Source organism: Hemiscyllium ocellatum, chromosome 23 (assembly GCF_020745735.1).
Source record: "Hemiscyllium ocellatum isolate sHemOce1 chromosome 23, sHemOce1.pat.X.cur, whole genome shotgun sequence".
Lineage (NCBI taxonomy): Eukaryota > Metazoa > Chordata > Chondrichthyes > Orectolobiformes > Hemiscylliidae > Hemiscyllium > Hemiscyllium ocellatum.
The window spans coordinates 36,423,928-36,449,174 of record NC_083423.1 but is presented as its reverse complement, the minus strand read 5'-3'; positions in this window follow the sequence as shown (position 1 = coordinate 36,449,174).

Below are 25,247 nucleotides of genomic sequence, written 5' to 3'. Positions count from 1 at the left end.
GAAAACAAACAGGAAATGACATCACCACAAACCCCAGGGACCCCATCCAGGACAGACATATAAATAGAAAGCAGGAGACAAAGCTTCGCTTCACTTGGAGGTCGCCACTGATGATGTTACCGAGCCAGGTAATGAAACATCTGGATATCAAACCTACAGCTCAGTGAGCAAACCTACACCCTAAATGTTTTTCTTTCATTGGACTCTGTGTTTGAAATAGTGAGAGATGAGATATGGATGCAAGCCCTGAAAGAAAGGGGTTCCTGAATACCATGAAGTCTTTTAATCTTTCACTCTGGGTTGCCTACTATAATGACAGCATATCTGACAGGGTGCTAGCTGGATGGGAAAGCCTATAGCAGAAGAACACCACAGAACAGCAGGTAACAAAAAAGAAGCCATTCACGGTCTAATGGGGATAGCTGGGTGTGATCATGGGAAAGCATTGGTTCATGGATGGGGTCAGAAACAGATTATGGGTCAAGGGCTTTGTTCTGATTACAGGGTGTTGGAAAGTAATATTCAGGGAAACAGATGGTGGTGGGGGAGGGGGTTCTGATAATGCAAGAGGTGGTTTGAGGGAGCAGCAGGTGATCACAACTGAGTAAGAAAGATAGACAACAGTGATTTTGCAGAAGAGAGTACAAGTGGGGATGTTTGAGCTGGGATGGCTGTTGGGGGAGCAGACCAATTGTGGGGGAAGCGAATTTACAGGAATTGTTTTGGGTTGAATGAGAATATACCCTTTCCTCCCATTCTACACGCTGTGTTGTCAAATCACTTAGCTCATGAATTCATCTTTTCTTGAAGGGATTTCACCCGACAAAGCAGCAGCACTCCAAAAATAAACCTGTTGACCATAATCTAGTGTCGTGTGCCTTTTGACTTTTTTGAGGAGGGTTGTGAAGATATAATCCAAATGATCAGCTGTCATGCCAGTGACATGAACAGAGGAAGAAATCAAAAAGAGTAAATGTTTTTATAGTATTTAACCATAGGTTGGTAATACCATGGTGAAGGAGGAATTCTTCCTAGTGCCATTTGGGAACAGTGAGGTACAGAGCTCTTTCACAACACTCTGTCTTGCAGCCAGAAATTTCCAAAGCATTTGAAGACTTCATGTTGCCCATTATACTTGGGAAATTAATATGCAAACATCAACAGAAACTCTATTACTGGTAGTTTTCCAGACATGCAAAGGTTTTGGATGTAAGTTTGCTCTCTGAGCTGGAAGGTTCGTTTTTCAGACATTTCAATACCATACTAGGCAACAGCATCAGTGAGCTTCTGGTGAAGCACTGGTGTTAGCGACCCACTTCCTCTTTATGTGTTTAGGTTTCCTTGGGTTGGTGACATCATTTCCTGTGGTTTCTTCTAGGTTTATTCTAAATTTTTTTGCCTTCAGAAGAAAAGCATGCTTGACCACTATGCTTTATTATTTAAGGTGGTTGGAAGCTACCAGAATCTACTCAATGGCAGCTAAAGGAGTGGTTAGAGATTTAAATAACATCTTATCAATTCATGGTTTTCTGGAAGAAATTATCTGGGACAGTGATACACAATTCACGAATGAATATATGAAGAGATTTGTAGAACACCACAGCATTACTCACATCATTAGTCCACCTCTTTGAGGAAAGGCTGAGAGATTGGTGAAAGCCATTAAGTTATTCATAACTAAGGATAGTGTTTTGGATTTTGGATGAATTTTAGAGCAACACTCTGAACCAATGGATTTTCACTGGCAGAGTTGATTATTGGCCACAGGTTGAAAACACAAATTCTGTTGTGGAAGCAGAGTCTGCAACTGAATATTACATCAGTTGATCTCAACTGAGTAAGAAACCTAGAGACCAATCAAAGCGACAAAACAGAACTGGTATTTGGAAGCCTTTAGCACCATTAGTATCAGATCAAAGTTATAGATCAGAGAACAAAAGTCTGAAGGCACAGAATTTAAATAAATAGAACGACCCCAATTTTATTCATATACCATTTGGAACCTTCAGGAGAAAATGAAAAGCTGTATTATTATCAAAGGTTGTAAGAACTAATGAGTTTGAATATTACAAACTCTAGGATGATTATGGAAAGGCTACATCAATCGCTACATGGAATAGTGATTGAGTCAACAAACCAATTGAAGGCCATCAGCCTCAATCAATGGTGACAAGAACAAGATCTGGGAGAGCTTCAAAGACACCATTTTTAAATTATTTTGAACAATTCACCAAAATAAAAGTTCGACTGCTTTAATTGTAAATTAGGGAAGTTTTGCAACTTGAAGAAAAAGTGTCAGATATTGAACAAAGAGTGTCAGACCCAACAAGTCCACACTGACTCTCTGAAGAGCAACCCACCCCCCCTACATTTACCCCTGACTAATGCACCTAATGCTATGGGCAATTTAGCATAGCCAATTCACCTAACCTGCACATCTTTGGACTGTGGGAGGAAACTGGAGCACCTGGAGGAAACCCACACAGACACGAGGAGACTGTGCAAACTCCACACAGACAATTGCCCAAGACGGGAATTGAACCCAGGTCCCTGGCGCTGTGAGGCAGCAGTGCTAACCACTGAGCCATTGTGCTGCTATTGTCAAGCTTATAATATCATTTTGCTTTGGGAAGCAAAAACATGGGGAAATCAAGAATGAATGACATTTTAAATCAACTGAATTTATGAAATTCTACCTGGCAACAGCTCTCTGATTACAATGCAGAGGACTAAACAGCTATTATATGACAAGAGCAGAGGAGAATAGAAAACAACAAGCCAGCCAACAGCAGCTTCCGCACCCCCCCCCCCCCCCCCCCACACACACACACACACACACACACTCTCGCTCTCTCTCTCTCTCTGTATGGTAGAAAACACAGAAAGCTAAAAAAAAGGAATTCAATCAAGACTTAAATACCCAAGAAACCATTGAATTGAGGGGTGTACAGACATCAGTGTCTCATCATTGAAAAACAAATCAACAGTATACTCATCGGGGTGGGAGAGAGTTACTGGATGCTGTGTTTCAGGAGGCAGTCACATCCTTTCGCTTAACTACTTCAAATTCAGTCAGTGGTCAGAGACAGGAAGGTGTGACTGCAAATGAGGCAGGTAGAGGGATCCAGGAGGCAGTGTTTGATGGAACTTCAGCCATTGAGCTTGAGATTCTTGCTCTCTGTGTGGATGAGAAAGAGGAGGCGGGAGGAGGGTGAGTCAACTGACCATAGCACTATGGTACAGTGAGCCATTCAAGACAGGGGAAAAAAGAGAAATGTAGTTGTAATTGTGGGTGGTATAGTTATGGTAATAGACACTGTACTCTGTGTAAAAACAAGGACTGCAGATGCTGGAAACCAAAGTCTAGATTAGAGTGGGGCTGGAAAAGCACAGCAGGTCAGGCAGCATCCAAGGAGCAGTAAAATCTATGTTTTGGGCAAAAGCCCTTCATCAGGAATAGTGGCAGGGTGCCTGCAGAGTGGGGAGATAAATGAGAGAGGGCTGTACACTGTGGTTAGGTTTGAGAGTCTCAAAGGCTGTGTTGCCTGCCTAGTGCTTGGATTCAGGGCATCTCCTCGTGGCTGTAGAGAAAAAGTGGGAGTGAGAAGAGAAAGATCAAGTTGTCATGACCCATGTAGGTACCTACAATACAGATAGAATGAGTTTCTACTGAGGGAATATGAACAGCTAGAAGCTAAATTGAAAAAGCAAAAACAAAAAGGTAATAATCTCTGTATTACTACCTGAGCCATGAGCAAATTGGCACAGGATCATCAAGATTAAAGAGCTAAACAATGGCTCAAAGGTTGGTGTGGGAGAAATGGGATTGAATTCAAGGAACATATGCATTAGTACTGGAGAAGGACGGAGCTCTTCCAGTGGGATGGGAATGGATAAAAAGCATAGCTGGAAAAAGCACAGCAGGTTAAGCAGCATTAGAAGAGGAGGGGAATTGATATTTCAGCTCAGAATGTTTCATCACGACCAAGGGCACCTAGCTTGAAGAAGGTTTCCTCCACTCTGATCTCTAGCATCTGTGGATCTCACTATCACCAATGGGATGGGCTCCATCTGAATCGTGCTAGGACCAGAGTCCTTGTGAATTGAATAACTATGGCAGCAGATGGGGCTTTAAAATCAATATAATTGGGGAGTGTAGAAGGGAATTGTTGGTGGGAGTATGGTGTTCGGTTTCATGGAAAATTATGGAAAGAGATAAAAGGGGGAGGGCTCAGCAGAGGTTAAAGTTTCCAGAACGAGTAATAGGACAGAGTATGGAAAAGCTCAGGAATCTAACTTCAGACACAGCAGATACAGGGACAACTATGAACATGGGGACAATCAATGCAGGACTGAGAATGTTGTACTTAAATCCATGCTGAATATGAAAAAGGTAAATGAGCTTCTGGCACAAGTTGAAATGGGATGTTGTGGATATCACAGAGAATTAGCGGCAAGACAATCAGGGTTGGGAACTAAGTATCCAAGGATATACATCCTATTGAAAGGCCAGGTGGATGGGCAGAGGGGGCAGGGTTACCTCGTTATTAAGAAATAAAATTAAGTTGAGAGCAAGAAGTGATATAATGTTGCAAGCATGGAATGTGTGGGTAGAGTTGAGGAACTGGAAAAGTAAAAAGACGGTGATATGTGTATGCCTCCTAGCAGTAGCCAGGATGTGGGGAAGAAAATAAATCAGGAGATGGAAAAGGCACGTAAGGAAGGCACTATTACAATAATCATGGGGGACTTCAACATGCAGGTTGAATGTGAAAATCAAGTTGGTAGTAGATCGGAAGAAAACAAATTTGCGGAATACATTTTCTTTGGAGCAGCTTGTGGTAGAGCCCACTAGGGAACAGGCAATTCTGGATTTGGTGATATGTAGTGAGACTGACTTAATTAGGGAGATTAAGATGAAGGGACCCCTCGGGGGCAGTGACTATAATATGATTGGATTCATCCGGCAATTTCAACGGGCGAAACTGGAATCAGATGTAACAGTACTACAATGGAGAAAAGACATGAGAAAGGACCTGGCCAGAGTTGATTGGAAGAGAAGACTGTGGAGCAGCAATGGCAGGGATTTCTGGGGGTAATTTGGGAGGCACAGCAGAATTTCATCCCAAGGAAGAAGAAACACTTTAAGGGGAGATTGAGACAGCCATGGCTGACAAGAGAAGTCAGGCATAGCATCAAAACTAAAGAAAAAGCAGATAATATGATGAAGCCAAAGGATCGGGAAGCCTTTAAAAACTAGTAGACAATAACTAATCAAGCAACCTGGGGTAGAAGGTGAAATATGAGAGTAAGTTAGCTACTAATGTAAAAGAAGATTATAAGAGTTCTTTTAGATATTTGAAAGGTAAGAGAGAGGCAAGAGTGGATGTTGGACCACTGGAAAATGAGGTTGGAGAAATAGCAATCGAGAACCCAAAGAAATAGTGGAAGAACTGAATAGGTACTTTGAATCGGTCTTCATGGTGACAGACATAAGCACATACCAGAATTGCAAGAGAGTTGGGGGAAGAGGTGAGTGTAGTGATTATCACTAGGTAGAAGGTGCTAGGGAAGCTGAAAGGTCTGAAGGCAGATAAATCACCTGGACTGGATAGACTACCCCAGGATTCTGAAGGAGATAGCTGAGGAAATTGCAGAGGCAGTGGTGATGATCTTTCTAGATTCACTAGAATCAGTGAGAGTCCCAGAGGACTGAAAAGTGGCTAATGTAACAGCCCTGTTTAAGAAAAGAGGGAGGCAGAAGACAGGAATCTATAGGCCTGTAGTCTGAACTCAGTCTTTGGTATGATTTCAGAGTCCATTATTAAGGATGAGATTGTGGTGTACTTGGAACTGCATGGTAAAGTAGGGTTGAGTCAGCAAGGCTTTATTAAGGGTAGGTTATGCCTGACAAATCTGTGAGAATTCTTTGAGGAGGTAACAAGCAAGTTAGAAAAAAGAGAGCCAATAGATGTGATTTATTTGGATTTCCAGAAGGCCTTTGACAAGGTGCTGCACAGGAGAATGCTAAATGAGATCAGTGCCCATGGTGTTAGGGGTAAGGTATTGACATGGATAGAGGATTGGATGACTAGCAGAAGGCAGAGAGTGGAGATTAAATGCTGGAAATACGCTCCTTTGTTGTAAATTAATAATTTGATATTAGCTCAGGTATTTTGTGTCTGCGAACATAATAGTTAGTTGTAATAAATGGATTTTTCAATATCATAATATCCACGTGCAGTCTCTTATGTTAAGGTAGCTAGCATAAGGATTCTTACATCAAGTAAAGCATCCTATGAAAACAAAACTCTCACCAATATGTGTGAGAGGATATAAAATAGTAACTCTTTGGTACATACAATGAAGTATCATTGACATAAACAGGCATGTGCTGGAGTGTGGGAACAAAAAATTGAATATTCTGTACTGGAGAGAGATGTTTATACTTTGAAGTGTGGGAAATATTATAATGTAAATGGAGTTTTTCTGAAATCTACAAAAGTCAGACCAAAGTTATTCTGAAAGGGAAACCTTCCTGATACAGACCAAGCCGCAAGTTATCCAAAGAGACTTTCAAATTTTATTCAGTAATGGAACCAATCCGCAAATCAATTAGGTCCTTCCTTGTGCAAACACATTTCACATTTTTATCAATGATATCAAAATATGAATAAAATATTAGATTGATTCAAATTGGGAAATAAAAATCTGAAAAGATCAAAAACTCCCAATAGATATTACAGTTTCTGGAAACATTGGTTTCTGTTTTACATAGAGATCCCTCCTGAGCAAGGAGAGAGAATCTGCTTCTTTGTAGGCTGATCAAACACAAGGAACAGTCAAAAGCATTCAATAAAAGTTGTTAATGATATTTGTTAACTAGCCAAGCAAGTGAGATTGAGAGTTTGTTTGCTTGTGAACAGAATTTTTTTGATAAGTCCAAATGTCAGGCAAAATGCAAAGACCATCTCAGTTTGGTTAAAAGATGCAATAAGACCAATTCAAAATAGAATGATCTGAAGTGGAATATAAACTTGTTTATTTTCAGTGTGTTTAACCTGCATTATTACCTGTGCCTTTCTCCTTTCTTTGTTTTGGTATTCTATAAATGATCTTGCTTATCTCAATCAATTCTAGCCAACCTGCAGTTAAGCTATTAGCAATTTTATTTTGATATACTGTCTATGTTCAGAATTTCTCTTTTTTATTCCAAAACTAAAACACGGCAATTTATAAAACATTTTCATACAGATATTCCCTTGTTTAAAGAAATTATCTCAGATGAGGTTCAGAGGAGGGGAGTAAGCAATGATTATTGCATACTACTTTTAAAGTAGTGTTATACCAAGGCTGCAGGAATGCATTGTTACTCTTACCCTTGTATTCTGCAGATCAGAACATAAATCAATTATAGGTTTTTCGAGATCCTGAGGTTGACCCCAATTAAATACTTATCTGCATCAGATTTTAAGTAAAAAGATCTTACATGAGGTTTCTTAATAAACACAATTAGTGTTTAATTATTAAGAATAAACTTATTCAAATAAGCTGTAATAGTTGGTTAACATAGTCGGTAATATAGATGTATAAATGTTAAACAACCTAAATTCGTTGTCAGGGAAGGTGACCTTTGACTGTCAACACTCTTACTCTCATATCAGTCACCGAGGAGATTCTGTGAGACATCTTTCAGAAATAGCTTCTTTTCAGCATATTTTTGCAGAAGGTCATGCAGCTCAGTCACCTAGATCACTCGAGCGTAATGTATGATGACACCAACAGCAAGGATTCAATCCCTGTTTGGCTTGTGGTAGGTCATGGAGGGCCACACTAGTGAAAGGGGGCCCATTGTCTGTCTTTAACAGGGAGTCACTGATTCTTCATGTGTTATGGCTAATTACCTATTCAGTGCCAGTAAATCCCAATCATTCAAATGAACTGCAGAAGCAAAACCCACAGATTTTACACAGTACTAGTTAGGTGTGCATTATCAAACATTAGGCAATAATTCAGAATCTGCTCCTCTCTTTCTTTGTCCTCAATGTAAAAGAGAGTTTAAAAAAAAGGAGTAACAGTGTATCTGTATTTTCCTTTGGCATTTAAGGAACAATTGAAAACAAACCCACCTCCACTCTCCCAGTGTAAAAGATTATGAGCACAGAGAGATGATTTGATTGTGGAGTCATAAATAAATTTTCATCCAAGAGAATAGAGCCATTGCATGAACTCGCGACCATTATCTGTTGAAACCATTCATGCATAGAAAGGCTTCATCACTGTATTATGACATGAAATCAATACACTCCAAATGCTTCGGATGAGTCTATGGAGATACATTAGGTTTCTCCAAAACACTTAACTAGAATAAGGCCAAAGATCACCTGACAATTTATTCAGAGATGTCTTACAAACCTTGGCTGTGCAATTTGTTTCCTCTGTTGCCTTTGACAGACTTTCATTGTATTTTTATTTTTTTCCATTAAAATGTTTTGTTTAAAAAATGTTATTTGCAGAGTTACAGTCCAGGTTTATTCTTATGGTGTATTTATAATCAATAATTCTAAATAAAACTATTCTTTTAACAACTGATTTTTGTACCTTAGCATGGGGTACCAGCAAACTTTTGAAATACATCAGTGCTGTAAAGTTTTATGCAATTAATAAGCTGATTCAAAAAAGTACTTGTACCTTATGTTGATATATCCTGATGGATTTCTGAACAGATAGGAAAACAAGGAGTGAATGTAATCTCACCTGATTTCAGGTTGTGGTAGAAAAGTTGGTTGTCTTGCAATCCTGATCTTCCACCAGTTAGTGTTAGTATCCATGATTTGGTGAGACTACATACATCTTGAAGGATCTCTTTGATTGATCTCCTAGAATAATGGGGATATTACACTGGAGAGGTGATGAGAATTCCCCACGGGGAGGGGATGGGTATCCCCACGGCTTGCAGAATACCCAACATGTCTAAAAATGTTGAAATGCTTTTTAAACACCTCTGCCCAAAGGTCAGAGTTTAATTGAATGTCACTGGCCAGAAAAACATTTTGTGACAGTGGAAACAATGTACAAATATTCATTGCTTGTATACTATGCTAATATTCTGGACTGATATTTAGTAGATGGACCAGCTCTTTCCTTTTGGCTTCATTGCAATTTGTTTTTAGAATTTTTACTACTACAGTATGGAAATAAGCCGTTTTGTCCCAACAAGTCCACACCGACCCTCCAAACAGTATCCCATACAGACACATCGCCTTTCATTTCTCCTGTACCTAACCTGTCCTTCTCTGCAAACTCCATTATGAACAAAGTCTACACAGACAGTCACCCAAGGCTGGAATTGAACCCAGGTCCCTGGCACTGTGAAGCAGCAGTGTTAACGACTGTGCGACCATGCCACCCGGGTTTCATGAAAGCAGTTTTACGAGACAGGATAGCATTCTGCATAAGACACTATCACTCAATCTCTAAAGCTTTTTTTTGGGAGGTGGGAGAGGCCGTACAGTGGCCTTCTATCTTCTAACTCCATCTGTTTATGTTTGATCATAATATGGTAGAGTTCAGTCTGCAATTTGAAAGAGAGAAGGCAAAATCAGATGTAATGGTGTTACAGTTAAATAAAGGTAATTATGAGGGCATGAGAGAGGAACTGACAAAAATAGACTGGAAGCAGAGCATAGCGGGGAAGACAGGAGAGCAAAAATGGCAGGAGTTTGTGGGTATAATTGAGGACACTGTACAGAGGTTCATCCCCAAGAAAAGAAAGATTATCCGGGGAGGGATTAGACAGCCATGGCTGACAAAGGAAATCAGGAAATGTATCAAAGAAAAAGAGAGATCCTATAATGTGGCCAAGAGCAGTGGGAAATCAGAAGATTGGGAAGGCTACAAAAACAAACAGAGGATAACAAAGAGAGAAATAAGGAAGGAGAGGATCAAATATGAAGGTGGGATAGCCAGTAATATTAGAAATGATAGTAAAAGTTTTTTTCAATACATCAGAAACAAACGACAGGCAAAAGTAGACATTGGGACACTTCAAACTGATGCTGGAATCCTAGTGATGGGACATAAGGAAATAGCAGGAATACTTAACAAGTACTTTGTGTCAGTCTTCACAGTGGAAGACATGAGTAATATCCCAACAATTAAAGGGAGTCAGGGGGCTAAGTTGAGTATGGTTGCCATTACAGAAGAGGAAGTGCTAGAAAAGCTAAAAGGTCTTAAAATTGATAAATCTCCTGGCCCTGATGGGATACATCCTAGAGTTCTGAGAGAGGTGGCTGAGGAGGTAGTGGAGGCATTGGTTGAGATCTTTCAAAAGTTACTGGAGTCAGGGTAACCCCCTTGTTCAAGAAAGGATCAAGACAAAAGATGGAAAATTATAGGCCAATTAGGTAAAATTCTAGAATCCATCATTAAGGATGAGGTTTCTAAATTCTTGGAAGAGCAGAGTCTGATTAGAACAAGTCAACATGGATTTAGTAAGGGGAGGTCATGTCTGACAAAACTGTTGGAATTCTTTGAAGAGGTGACATGTAGGTTAGACCAGGGAAACTCAGTGGATGTGGTCTATCTAGACTTCCAAAAGGCCTTTGATAAGGTGCCACAAGGGAGGCTGCTGAGCAAGGTGAGGGCCCATGGTGTTTGAGGTGAGCTACTGGTATGGATTGAGGATTGGCTGTCTGACAGAAGGCAGAGAGTTGGGATAAAAGGTTCTTTTTTAGAATGGCAGCTGGTGACAAGCAGTGTCCCACAGGGTTCAGTGTTGGGGCCGCAGCTGTTCACATTATATATTAATGATCTGGATGAAGGGACTGGGGGCATTCTAGCAAAGTTTGCCGATGACACGAAGTTAGGTGGACAGGCAGGTAGTACTGAGGAAGTGGGGAGGCTGCAGAGGATCTAGACAGTTTGGGAGAGTGGTCCAGGAAATGGCTGATGGAATTCAACATGAGCAAATATGAGGTCTTGCACTTTGGAAAAAAGAATAAAAGCATAGACTACTTTCTAAACAGTGAGAAAATTCATAAAGCCAAAGTACAAAGGGATCTGGAAGTGCTAGTCAAGGATTCTCTCAAGGTAAACATGCAGGTTGAGTCCGTGATTAAGAAAGCGAATGCAATGTTGTCACTTATCTCAAGAGGGTTGGAATATAAAAGCACCGTTGTGCTCCTGAGACTTTATAAAGCTCTGGTTAGGCCCCATTTGGAGTACTGTGTCCAGTTTTGGTCCCCACATCTCAGGAAGGACATACTGGCATTGGAGCGTGTCCTGCGGAGATTCACACGGATGATCCCTGGAATGGTTGATCTAACATACGAGGAACAGCTGAAGATCCTGGGATTGTATTCATTGGAGTTTAGAAGATTAAAAGGAGATTTAATAGAAACTTACAAGGTAATACATGGCTTGGAAAGGGTGGACGCTAGGAAATTGTTTCCGTTAGGCGAGGAGACTAGGACCCGTGGGCGCAGCCTTAGAATTAGAGGGGGTCAATTCAGAACAGAAATGCAGAGACATTTCTTCAGCCAGAGAGTGGTGGGCCTGTGGAATTCATTGCCGCAGAGTGCAGTGGAGGCTGGGATGCTAAATGTCTTCAAGGCAGAGATTGATAAATTCTTGATGTCACAAATAATTAAGGGCTACAGGGAGAATGCTGGCAAATGGAGTTGAAATGCCCATCAGCCATGATTGAATGGCAAAGTGGACTCGATGGGCCAAATGGCCTTACTTCCACTCCTATGTCTTATGGTCTTATGGGCTTATGATCGAAGACGTTTCTCCAGCCCTGGTAAATCCTGGCAAGTATGTCTGTGGCCTCCCTTCTATACTTGGTCAAGCGAAACACAACTGAGGGAGCTGCTGGCTGCCCATGCATGAAAACCCCCTCCTGTCCTGCAAAGTACCCCATATCACCCACCCCTCCCTGGTAAACCCCACAATCTTACCTTTCCTATAGGCCAGGATTTCCTAAATTGATGAGATTTGGAGGTTGTGATGTCCAAGCTAGCAACAGCTGACATGGAGTTCCATGTATTAGCAGTTGCCAGAATTCTTGTGGCTGTTTTAATGGCAGGTGCAGCCTTAGTGATGGTTTTTGAGGCCAGAGGGAATGTAAGTTTTTAGAAATCCCTGAGGATTAAACACCCTGCCTTCCACTCCAATCCCATAGCTTTTCACCCAACCCTACCCCTGGTCTTCCCTGGTTTTCCGACTGATCACCGGACCCACAATGCCCCCCAACACACCCCAACAGTCTTCCTACTCACCCCCATTCCAGTTTCAGATCAGCCCCATGTCCCATTCTCATGCTTCCTCTCTGAACTACATTAAATCAGGTTAAATCTGACAGTGAGAAATGCTGCTGAGATACAGTGTATATCAATATTAGAACTGATTCATTGTCAATGATCCATCTCACTCTTGCAGCCTCATGGGGATATCAAGCCATCATGAGATATTTCTGAAATAAAGTTAATGATTTCCATGTGTCAGGAAACTAAATATTCCTGCGCAGCTCAACAGAACCAATGATATTATAATTCTCACAGTTTTCACTGAGTGGTCATAGTGATTTTCAAACCTTGAATTTGGGGGGCAAATGAGAGGAACTGTTTGAGGGATCTAGCAACAATCTTCAACCTGGACCAGCCTCATAACCAGGAGTGCTGACTGTTCCCAGTGGCAGTGCAGGTACTGGAGACTTGCTGGCCCTGATTAACTGGTAACTTTCCTGAGATGGGGCATGTGTTCTAGAGAGACTGAGGAATTTGAGAGCTTAATGCCTGATCGGCAGCAAATTGGCGTGGGGAGCCTGGAATGGCTGCACTGGTATTACCATTACTGTTATATTCTAACCTGGAATTTTAGTTTGATGATACAATGTTAAGATGGTAGTCATTTCTCTGCTGCTTCCTGGGGTCCTGGGTGAAAGGAGTTTGATTGTTTTGGTCTAGTTACAGCTAATCTAATTCTTTCCTATGCTCTCCTCCTCGTTTTTCTCTTACTTCTTATTCCTCTCTTCTGAGTTCTTCCATCCTCACATTTTCTGTGTCTCACCTCCTTCTTTCTATACTTTCCTGTCTCCAAATACCTTCTTTAAACCTACTTTTAGTTAAAAGAAATGACATTCATGATCTCTCATGAGCAATATTACAGGGAATTCATTCATAAGTCATTGTCAATTTAAATTTCTCAATCAGAAATCACATATCCTATTGTTCCCTACTGTATGGAAACAGGCCATCCAGCCCATCAAGTCCACACCAACTGAAGTGCAGCCCACCAATCCCTGTAACCCTTCATTTCCCATGGCTAATTGTATACCATGGGCAATTTAGCATTGCCAATTCAGCTAGCCTGCACATCTTTAGATTGTGGGAGGAAACCCAAGCATCTGGAGGAAACCATCTAGGCACAAGGAGAATGTGCAAACTCCACACAGGCAGTCACCCGAGGGTGAAATGGAACCCCGGTCCCTGGCACTGTGAGCCAGCAATGCTAACCACTGAGCCACCATGCTGCCCTTGTCGTGATGTTGTCATGATGATAATGATTCTGATTTCAACGACACGCAAAGATGTGTGTGCACTCAAACAAATAATTTCTCAGTGCTATTTCATAATCAGTGTATGTTGTTAGGTTCTGACTGATATTGCTGCTTTACGTATGACACTACAGTGGTTTCTCTTAACTCACAAACTTCTTGCTGTACATCCATTCTAAGGTCAAATGGCCTCTTTCTGCATGATTACATTTCAGTGTGACATCCAGATCTGAACACCGTATTCCTGGCATAGACTGTCTGAGCAGTGCTTTGTCTATTGAAGTGAAGTTTTGTCTGATGATCATTAGAGTTACATAGGCAGAGGCAGTGCTATCGAAGCTGTGTGGATTATGAGCTTGCTGGGTCCAGAATCTTAAACTATGGCTGCAACAACTCATATTTTTCTGATGTTTTAAACAAAAATGATCTCTGGTGTAAATGCCAGTGACACGTTGTAGTCCTGCTTCAGTTGTAGTCTCTATGGATTGACAGCCTGGCCACGTTTGTGTGATATTGGCGAGTGGACTTTGGCAGGGAGTATATCATACTCATTGGATTTACTGTTTTGCCTACCTTGGACTGCGTCCAGGAAAAAGAGATTGATTTTCTTTTTGCAGCCTGCCACATAGGACAACAGCATAATGGGTGAATATTTGCTTTGTAGAATACTGCAGCTGCTGATTGTGACAAAGAGGACTGAGTTTAAGTGGGAATTGTCAGGGTTTTGCCAACTCTTTCAGGCTGCTTTCCAGTCTAACAGCAACACTTCGCTGGCAGCTCTGGATTTAAACCCATAGGATTGAGATAAAAACAGAAAATGCTAGGGAAACGCAGCAGGTCTGGCAATGTCTGCGATGAGAGAAACAGAGTTAACATTTTGAGTCTGATTTAATTTCAGAAGAAAGTTGTGTTAGAGAAAGATGCACTGAACTGGCAGGAAAGAGACATGGAGGGAAATTATATTCATATTATTCAGACAGTTTGTCGCAAAGCTCTGTGACAGAATAATAGAATAAGGAAAATCAAATAAGTGGCATGAGAAGAGTGAAGTGGTTAGAGAAACATGACCATTCCTAGTAAAAACATGTTACTGGGAAAGAAATTAACATCTGACTAGGTATGGTGGGAAAAGGAAGGGAGTCCAACAATGCAGTGGAAATGACAAGAGAACTGGTCTCTTTCAATAGAAAATAAACTGTGCACCACTGGTCCTGCTGTATTTGACAGATTAGATCACTGCTTAAACACTGTAGAGAAAAAGTTAAAAATCACACAACACCAGGTTATGGTCCAACACGTTTGTTTGGAAACACTAGCTTTCGGAGCGTCGCTCCTTTATGAGGTGATTTTGCAAAATAAGATCATGCTCATAGAATTTATAGTCAAAGGAGTCCACAACCACCTGATGAATGAGTGGTGCTTCAAAAGCTGGTGCTTCCAAACAAACTTGTTGGACTATAACCTCGTGTGTGATTTTTAACTTTGTCCACCCCAGTCCAACACCGGCATCTCCAATCACTGTTGTGAGAGTCAGTTTTGCCACATTGGAAATGATGGAATTTGTCAAACAGAGCAGTAATATTCCAGCTGGACCATTTTTACAACTGACCAGATAACCAGTTTGGAGCACACGGTTCCTGTGCCAGTATTTAAGACCCAGAGTTTATGTTCTGGGAAGTCTGACTCTCACACAACATGAGATGACTTACACACCAGGCCTTCTCTAGCTTTCGAACAATGGTTTGCTAATTCTGTTCAGATAAAAGGACATGACAACATGTCCTTCATGATCTTCATTAATGGTTTTACATCAGTGCTGTAATTTAGAGAGTGAATCTCCAAGCACAGCCTGTCTTTACATGGACAGGGAAAGTAAATCAAACCAACAAGTGAAGTTTAGAACTACACAAGAGTAACTTGCATAAAGAAAATCAATGCAACCTTGGAAATTTGGTCCGCTATACAAACAATTTACAGAATGCATCTGTTTCAAATCATGCTGCTCAATAGAAGCTTGAATTTAAATGATGTCTTCAGCAAAATAAAGGGGAGGACAAAGAGTCATTGTTTACAGTTACTGCACTGTTAACCATTACTCTAGATTTCATGGAGATATCATATGACAAACATTTCTCTGAGTTCACAGCAAAATAACAGCAGCTTGGCTCCTGTCACTTAGACAGCATCATTTTTGTAGAATCCCTACAGTATGGAAACAGGCCATTTGGCCCAACAAGTCTACACCGACCCTCTGACAAGTATCCCACTCAGACCCATTCCTCTACATTTCCTTCTGACCAATGCACCTAATGTACACATCCCAGAACACTATGGGCAATTTAGCGTGGCCAATTCACCTAATCTGCACACCGTTGTGGTGTGGGAGGAAACCCACGCTGACACGGGGAGAATGTGCAAACTCCACACAGGCACTCACCCAAGTCTGGAATCAAACCTGGGTCCCTGGCAGTGTGAGGCAGCAGTGCTAACCACTGAGTCACTGTGCCGCCCTCAAGTTCATGTAGCCTGAGCTTCGGTAATAATGCTTTCAAAAATTATTTGGTCACTAATGGCAAGTGTGCTGGGCTTGCTTCCTGATGGTTAGTGTTCTTGTGATACAATGGTAATGTTCTTACCTCTGAGCCAGGATGTCTGGGTTCATGTTCCCTCTGGTCCAGACATATATAAAGATATCTCTGAATAGATTGTTTAGAAAATATCTATACGTTGTGAAAGATACACAATATGTAAACCAAATGTTTGTGAGTGCCCTCTACCTGTAATAGGGGCACAGCATTATAGAGTTGCACAAAATATCAATGATCACTATAAGGCAGTAAAGTGTTAGGAAATCTTCAAAGGTAATTAAGGTTAGTCTGAAATAACTCCCAGCCTGGAAGGATAAAAGACAGGGAAATAGTTCAGTAGAGAAGGGAAGGAATTAAGAATGAGAATATTGATGTTGGAAAGTAATCCTCATCACAGTTCCGGTTGTCTTTGCCCTAAAAGGCACAAATGCCACGGGTCATAAACCTCATTTGTTTTGAATGTTAAGGTTGAGTTTGTGTTTCTAAATGATTTTTGGAACCTAAGTCTGTTTCAGCACGTAGCAATACATTGCATAACATAATGATTTTTATTTCTCCTTCATGAGAACAGTGATGCTAAGGTAAGACCATAGAGTAGTAGCAAGAAATTAGAGGGCTGAAAAGATGACAAGTGTTTAGAAAAAATGTTTAGGGAACAATGTGTGAATCTTCAGGTGTTATTACTGAAAAATCTCTGATCAAAAATCTGGAATAACTGGTGCTTCACCTTCCACAATGTTCTCTTCCTCTTTCTCATAAAGGCTTGTAAACTCACAGCTCTGGCCATTAACATGCTGTATGTTCACTTATTTTCAGATGGTAACATTTTGCAGAATGCAGCAGACACTGATGATTCAGGAGGTTTTGATGCACTTTTTATGGCATAATGGAATTCATGTAAATTGTGATGACCCTGACATGAGTAGGAGAGAATATAACAGTCTGGAATGAGCATTTGAAGAATGAGGTCTTAGACATAACAGCAGAGAGCTGAATTTTAAACCCTAATATGTATAGATACAAGTAAATGAATACTATAGTATGTAAGGAGTTGAAGAGCCTTTCTTAGTGTTGAGGATAGCAGCCTCAGGCAGAGTGTAGACACCCATGACCCCTGCGATCTTAATGTGCAGGCAGGAATATTGGCTTAAAACTCATGATGAAGCACTGTGGGGCTACATCTTCTTTGACTATTCCAAACAATAGGATTATTATGTTACAGACTTACATTAAGCTTCCAATTAACATTGGGATTAGCATGGGCCTCCTATTATTTACTGTTGTGCGGATTTTTTAAAAACTGGGCACATCCCATCCCCTATGTTGAAAACCCCAGGGTTGGAAGCAAAGACAAGTGGCACAGGAAGTAATACTGCCCAGATGTCTGACACCTGCTCCCACTTTCAGAAGTTCTTGCCAGAAGTGAATATGGGCATCACAAATGGTTAAATGACTTCCACATGACCGACATATATCATGCCCTTTTACTTCATGGTAACATGGAACACGAAGCACAGCAAACAATTCTAATGTGCTGCATTGCTGTGTATCTTGGAAGGGGAAGGAGTTTAAACTTCCAAACAGGTAACTCAAAGTGCTGTTAGTAAGTAGCCATGATGTGGAGGTGCCAGTGTTGACTTGGATCGACAAAAGTCAGAAGTCACATGACACCAGCTTATAGTCCAATGGGTTTAGTTGAAGTCACAAGCATTTTGAGTAGTGCTCCTGTGGGACTATAACCTGGTGTGACTTCAGACTCTGTAAGTAAGTAAAGGATAATCCTTTATAGTCAAACCCTCAACCAAAAATATAAGATTTCTCTTTTTCTGCTCCTGAGGAAACTGGCTCTCATGCACCAAGCCAGAGCCCCAACAGTAACTTTAACATCGCTCCCATTGTGCCTGCACCAATTCTTCACAGCCTTCAAATCAGGTTCTCCTTCAAAGGTGCAAATTCTGTGAATTTTGCTGGGGAAGGGCAAGGCTTCTATCGAGCTGCCCAGGAACATCTGTTCCTAATTCCATTGTGGCTGGAGTTTCTTCAGAAGGAGATATCATCCCATGCAGACACAGACCTTCAGACTCACATAACGGTGAAAATTCTATCCACTCAGTTGGCAATGGGGAGGTTGAGCTTAAACTAATCAACCAAGATTGTAGAGAGTTAGTGATGACATTTCATCCCCCTGTCCTTCCACTAAAGGTGAATCTCGTTGCAATGCCGAATGGGCATTCCTGATTCCTGCTGGCAGCCTTGACCTAACTTTGGCTGGGAGGATGTGATACAATCTGACTCTCGCTGACGCTTTCTGAATCTGAATTGTGCAAAGTATTTACTCATCAGTCTACTCCAACTGGGCTCTAATTGTCCAGTGGCTTTTGAAAGGAATTTCTGTCCTGCTGCGGCGGGTGTAAGAATGCAATATTCCCTGTGGAGTCAGCAGCTGCAGTGATAGGTTTCCACTGCCCAGGAGGTCAGGTTGGCAGGAAGGTTGGCAACAGTTTTGGTGGTAAGATGTCAGAATACCCCTTCCTCCACCGTCCTCATTCAATTCCAAGCAGTCCCTCTTAAAAACTGGATCAGTCTAATTGTCAGGAAACACAGAGATTTGAGATGGACACAGAAGCTGTGCATTAAAAAGCCACTGACAAATGTGCTGCTGATATGTTTGGTGTCCTGACACACTGACAGCCTCTTCCACTGTAAGCAATTTACAATTCAGCTTTGTAGTGCTTGTTTTTTTTATTGCATACTGAGTCAAACATTACTGGCCCTTCTAATAAATAATTAAGCATTTTCTAAAAAAAAAAGGTCATGAAGGTTCATTGGGCAGGATTTACCCTTTCTGAATCGAGTTTGGATGATCTTTTTAGGCAATTATCATCCAGTTTGCTTCTTATTAATGAACTTCTGATATTTTGTTTTACTAGTAAATCATACCCATATTAAGGCAGATAATTATTCCATGTACTGTGCTGAAAAGGAATAATGCCATTTCTGCTGTAGAATTCATATGTTTGAGAATATTATAATGTTCATAAGTAAACCAAGAAATTTATTGCTTCATAAAATTGAAAAAAAGAAGTATCTCACTTATCCAAGCAATTATTGGAGTTTAGTCTTTTGCTAGTATTGTGAACGTTCATTTATCATATGTAGACAAGTGAACAAAGGATAAACACAATTAATCTTTCCAATTTACTGGAAGTTGCTGTCTTAAAATTTAAAGATGGAGATAACTCCACAACCAAAGTTAAACTTATCCTGACCTTGTAATATTTCTGTCACCTTCTATTAGCATGGAAGGAATTTGTTTTATTGATGTTAGTTGCATTGAGCCTTTTATTATATATAATCTTTACTAGTCTATGACCATTCCAGGATTAAACAATAAATTTCATCATAATGGCACCATTAAACGCTCTTGTAAAATTGACATGTTCCCTAGTGTCTATTTTCTGACATTGTATTGTCTATAAATTGTTGAATTCAATTCAGTATTGTGCATGTAGACAACATTAAAGTGTAAAATTACAACCAGTTGTAAGGGAGAGATACTCAGAGGAGTGCTATCGAAACATGCTTTGAAGAACAATACATGTTTAAATATTAAAAAAAGTTATCCCATTGAAAAATGAATTTCTTCTGCCTGTAGCTTTCTCTAAGGAATAAAACTGTTGTTTTGTGAATTAAATGAGGAATTCTTCTCTTTTTAATACATGTGAGCCAGAGAAAGGAAAACTCATTAGGTTTCTTCCATGTCTGTTCTTGTTGTACATTTTGGAATATACCAATTATTGGAGGGAAACTCCTTGCTGAATTGAAAAGTACATAAATTATTTTGGAGTGATGTCATTATATGCTTAATTTTGGCTCTGTACAATGGAAATGGAGATGGTAGCCAATACGTTCTCACAGCAGACCAACAGAACTTTCTGGTGTGAGTCTGCAGAAACATACAACTTCTGGAAATATCATCATATTTGGCTGAACTTGGACCTGTGTGAAAAATATCACTTAAATCCATGTCAGAAAATGAGGAAAATTGGCCACAGAATGTGTTACAAAATTGGTGGCTTTATCAAAATGTATATGATCCTGCAGATCCCTTTGCATTTATTGCATATGCAAATAGATTTTGAATGAATACAGGAATAGACCGTAAACCTCATTGGTATCATTGTTCAGTGTGGTTAGTTAATATTGGTAATCAAATCATTTTTAGACATTATTCTGTGTATCTGGCATTCCTCAGTTTGTTTAATCCAGTAGATAATTCATTTAAGTTCGAATGAATGAGTAAATGCTGCCTTTAAAGTAACAGACTGAAAATTACTATGCTGTCATTAAACATTCTAATACATACTCATAGCAGGAGTAGTCATTTCTAGGTTACTTATTTTTGACTTTGCTTATATGGATTGATTTGTAGTTGCTGATGTTGGACTGGGGTGGACAAAGTTAAAAACCACACAATACCCGGTTGTGGTCCAACAGGTTTATTTGGAATCGTTGGCTTTCGAAACATTGCTTCTTCATCAGGTGATTGTGGAACAGAATCATAAGACACAGAATTTATAGCAACGGGATTGCAGTGCCATGGAATGTAATATTAAACAAATTTCTTTCATCTTTTAGAATTAACATGTTAGTTTCAGTTCCTTCATAGGTAAATCCCAGAACGTTTTTAAAAGTTTTAAAAGTTAAAAGGTAGCTTTTAACAATAGGTGTTACCTCAGCTCAGATGGTGCATTAAAGATGTGAAGTTAAAGTCTGACTGTGTCCCAATGTTAGGTCAGACTGATTCTATTCCTAAAGTGGGAGTTACAGAATCTTACATGGATTTATGCAGTTTTTGAGCAAAATAAAATGTAATTCTGCAAGTACAAATTCACCCCACAAACATATATGTGCGTGAATGCAGGGGAGACCAAGTGAGTGCATGCATATGGATGAGTGTGTGGGGGTTTGAGTGTCTGTGAGACAGTGTATGTCTGTGTGTGAGTGTAATGGGGTATAAGGCAAAAGTGAAGACTGCAGATGCTGGAGATCAGAGTCTAGATTAGAGTAGTGCTGGAAAAGCACAGCAGGTCAGGCAGCATCTGAGGAGCAGAAAAATTGATGTTTCGGGCAAAAGTCCTGCATCATTCCCGATGAAGGGCTTTTGCCCGAAATGTCCATTTTCCTGCTCCTTCTAATGGAGTATAAGTCTGTGAGAGGATGCGTGTGTGGGTTTGAGTGTGGGGGGATGACAGCCTGTGTATGAGACAGGATCTGCATGAGTGTGGGGGGTCTGGAGGAGTGTGTGTGTATATGTGTGAGAAAGTGAGAGAGAGTGTGTGTGTGTGTGTGTGTGTGTGTGTGTGTGTGTGTGTGTGAAAGAGAGAGAGAGAGAAAGAATGTAGTGCAATGGGGTCACCTGTACTGTGACATGAGCCCATTGCCCATTGCCCATTGTCATTCTAAAAGATGAAAGACTTAAGCTAAAGTTGTTTAACATTACATTCCATGGCACTGCAGTCCTGTTCTATGTCTTGTAATTCTGCTCCACAACCATCTGATGAAGAAGCAGCGCTTCGAAAGCTAATGTTTCCAAATAAACTTGTTGGACTAACCAGGTATTGTGTAGTTTTTAACTTATATTGATTATAATATTCTGCCATTGCAGAAGGTTGGCTAAGATCAGGGCAGTTCTGAATGAATTTCTATTCAAAGAAAGAAAAGCTTTCTTTTACAAAGAATCTTAACCTAGACTAAAAATTCATCTGCCTCATTTATTGGTCAGGGCATTCATGTTTCACAATCTGCAAAGCCTGGATTTGATGAAGGGAGAAGCGTGGAAGCTTAATATTCCACATTACTGTATGGACCTCTCATTGCTGAATTCCTCTGCTAGCAGTCTCCAAGCATCTGTCCAATAAATGTTGTATTGTCAACACATGGTGTAGCCGCTCCCCTCCTCTTAAAGGCAGGTTGTCCTTCTTAAAGGGGAGTTGCACCGAATTATCAGTTTGAATTTAAAGCCTGGAAAGTGGAACTTCAGAACAGAGAGAGTGTTGCAGAATAACAATGTAATGCTGTAAACATTAATGCATGAGGAAGATATGATTGTTCTGCACAGTTTTGGGGATCCTCAAGACCCACCCTTGGAAATGCTGGGGAACAGTTTTGTTGGGTGTTCAGTTCCTGGCATCCAGACCTGACCACCTTGCACCAATGCATCCACAGATGACACTCTTATTTGCTACTCCACCAATATCTCACACAGCTCAATGCTCTCATGCCTGTCACTGATCCAACATCACTTCCAGCACTCAGGATTCAGGTCTAAGATTGACCTCATGCTGACATACCTATCATTGAGGCATCCCTCACATCCACCTGCTTCCACATACCTTCAGCTACTCAGTTGTGACTTGTACATCATATAAACACATTGTTATTCACTCACAGATGTCCTGTCCTCTCTCCTGCATGACAAGTACACAATGCAAGAGGGCAGAGTAGTGGGGAAACAAGGGCTCCTGTATCTCCTGAACTCTCTGGAGAGGTGGTTTCTCGGCATCAGAGGTCAAATAAGTCCTAGCTCATGGCACATGGCATTTGTGAAAACATTAAAGGTGATTGCATATTTCTGCAGGATGCTTCTCTCTGACTTTTGCTGTCCTACATCTTACTATCTGGCATGATGAGCAAGTTGTTGATGATGTCACCATCGACCCTTGTTCCTCAGTCCATCCTCTTCCAACACATTAAACTTTTCCTTGTGATTTTCCTTCTTTAGACTGAAGAACTAAAGCATATCTAGCCACATAAGGTCCAGGAGAAAGTAAACAGAAAAGTGTACATTTATATAACATCTTTGATAACTAATATAAGTTTTTAAATGTTTCACAGCCAATTTTGGTGTGTAATCACTGATTGTAATCAAGAAAACACAGCAGAAAATTTATCCACAGCAAAGTCCCACAACAGGAACATGATAAAGTCTAAATAATTTGTTTCTGTGAAATTGCTTGAAGGATGAATATTGGCAAGAACACTGGGGGGGCGCAGGAGGGGATGCTTTTCTTTTAAGTAGTAATATGGGATTTTTTCTGTCCACCTATGATGGAAGACAGGACTGAATGTTTAATCATTCTTATGAAAGACCATACATCTTACAATGCACCACTCCCTCAAAGGAATGTCAGCTTGATTTGGAGAAGGTGAGGAAGTAACAGTGAACAAAGAGTCACCACGTTAGGGTCTAACACTTACAGCTCTCCTTTTCAAAATAGCTTAAGACAACAGTTAAATTCATAACACAGCTTGCTAGAAATGACACACCTTCATATTATGGGATGCTTTCAATACAAATTAAAATATATTCAAACCTTATTCCTTTTTTGAATTACCAGGAGGTAGGGGAGCCTGCTGTTTTCTCCATGGGAATTAGAATCATAGAGTCATAGAGATGTACAGCATGGAAACAAACCCTTTGCTCCAACTTGTCCATGCTGACCAGATATCCCAACCCAAACTAGTCCCACCTGCCAGCACCCAGCCCATTTCCCTCCAAATCCTTCCCATTCATATACCCTTCCAGATGCCTTTTAAATGTGGCAATTGTACCAGCCTCCACCACTTCCTCTGGCAGCTCATTCCATACATGTACCACCCTCTGCATGAAAACGTTTCCTCTTAGGTCTCTTTTATACTTTTCCTCTCTCACCCTAAACCTATGCCCTCTAGTTCTGGACTCCCCCACCCCAGGGAATAGACTTTGTCTATTTATCCTATCCATACCCTTCATGATTTTATGACCTCAGCATCCGACACTCCAGGGAAAACAGCCCCAGCCTATTCAGCCTCTTCCTATAATTCAAATCCTCCAACCCTGGCAACATCCTTGTAAATCTTTTCTGAAGCATTTCAAGTTTCACAATAATCTTGCAATTGGAAGGAGACCAGAGCTGCATGCATTATATCAAAAGTGGCCTAACCAATGTCTTGTACAGCCACAACATGACCTCCCAACTCTTGTACTCAATACTCTGACCAATATAGGAAAGCATACCAAATGCTTTCTTCACTATCCTATCTATCTGTGACTCTACTTTCAAGGAACTATGAACCTGCACTCCAAGGTCTCACTGTTCAGCAACACTCTGTAAGACCTTCCTACTAAGTATATTTAATATTTAAGATTTGCTTTCCCAAAATACAACACGTCGCATTTATCTAAATTAAACTCCATCAGCCACTCCTCAGCCCATTGGCCAATCTGAGATCCCATTGTAATCTGAGGTAACCTTCATCACTGTCCACTACACCACCAGTTTTGATGTCATCTGCAAACTTACTAACTATACTTCTTATGCTCACATCCAAATCATTTATATAAATGATCCTTGGCTAATCAAAGTTAACTTGCCAACTAACCAGCATCTTTTCCTCTTGTAGTATAACTTGTTATGATCTTTTGAAATTTGTCATTCTTGTGCCTGTCCTCCTACATGTAATTGTAATTGAATGTCTTTCTTTTTACAATGCAATTCAAATTCTAGACTACCAAGTGACCATTAGTACAATCTTAACAACATGTTGATACGATTGAGAGGACTGGACTTTTTCCACAATGCATGCTTTTTTATGATGACTGAGCTACTGCTCAGGACTCTTACATTATGTAGAACTCTTCTAATTTCAGAGAAATTAAATAGAATGACCTTTTCACTGATTCTCCATAGTATTCAATCTCACTAACACCACTAACACAAGAAACTTATATACTTCCAATACCTTTATTTTGCCTATTAATCACTAGTGATTCAATCAGTTGTGAGCAAATTGATGTAGGTGTAACTTTAAGACTTTTCAAGCAAAAAGTCATTATGCAAATTGCTTCCGTCCAAGAAGATTTATGATCTTCAGTTTCGTTCAAACCCAGAGCATTTCAATAATTTAAAAATTCAAGGTTAGCTTGCTTAGTTCATTTTATGCCTTTGAAAACCATGGAACTAAAAGTCAATAATCTTTTTATTCCTAAATTATTAATAATTTATAGTGTAATGACTTGGAGTGGCCTGATTACAGAGGTTGCACATTGCTGAGAAACT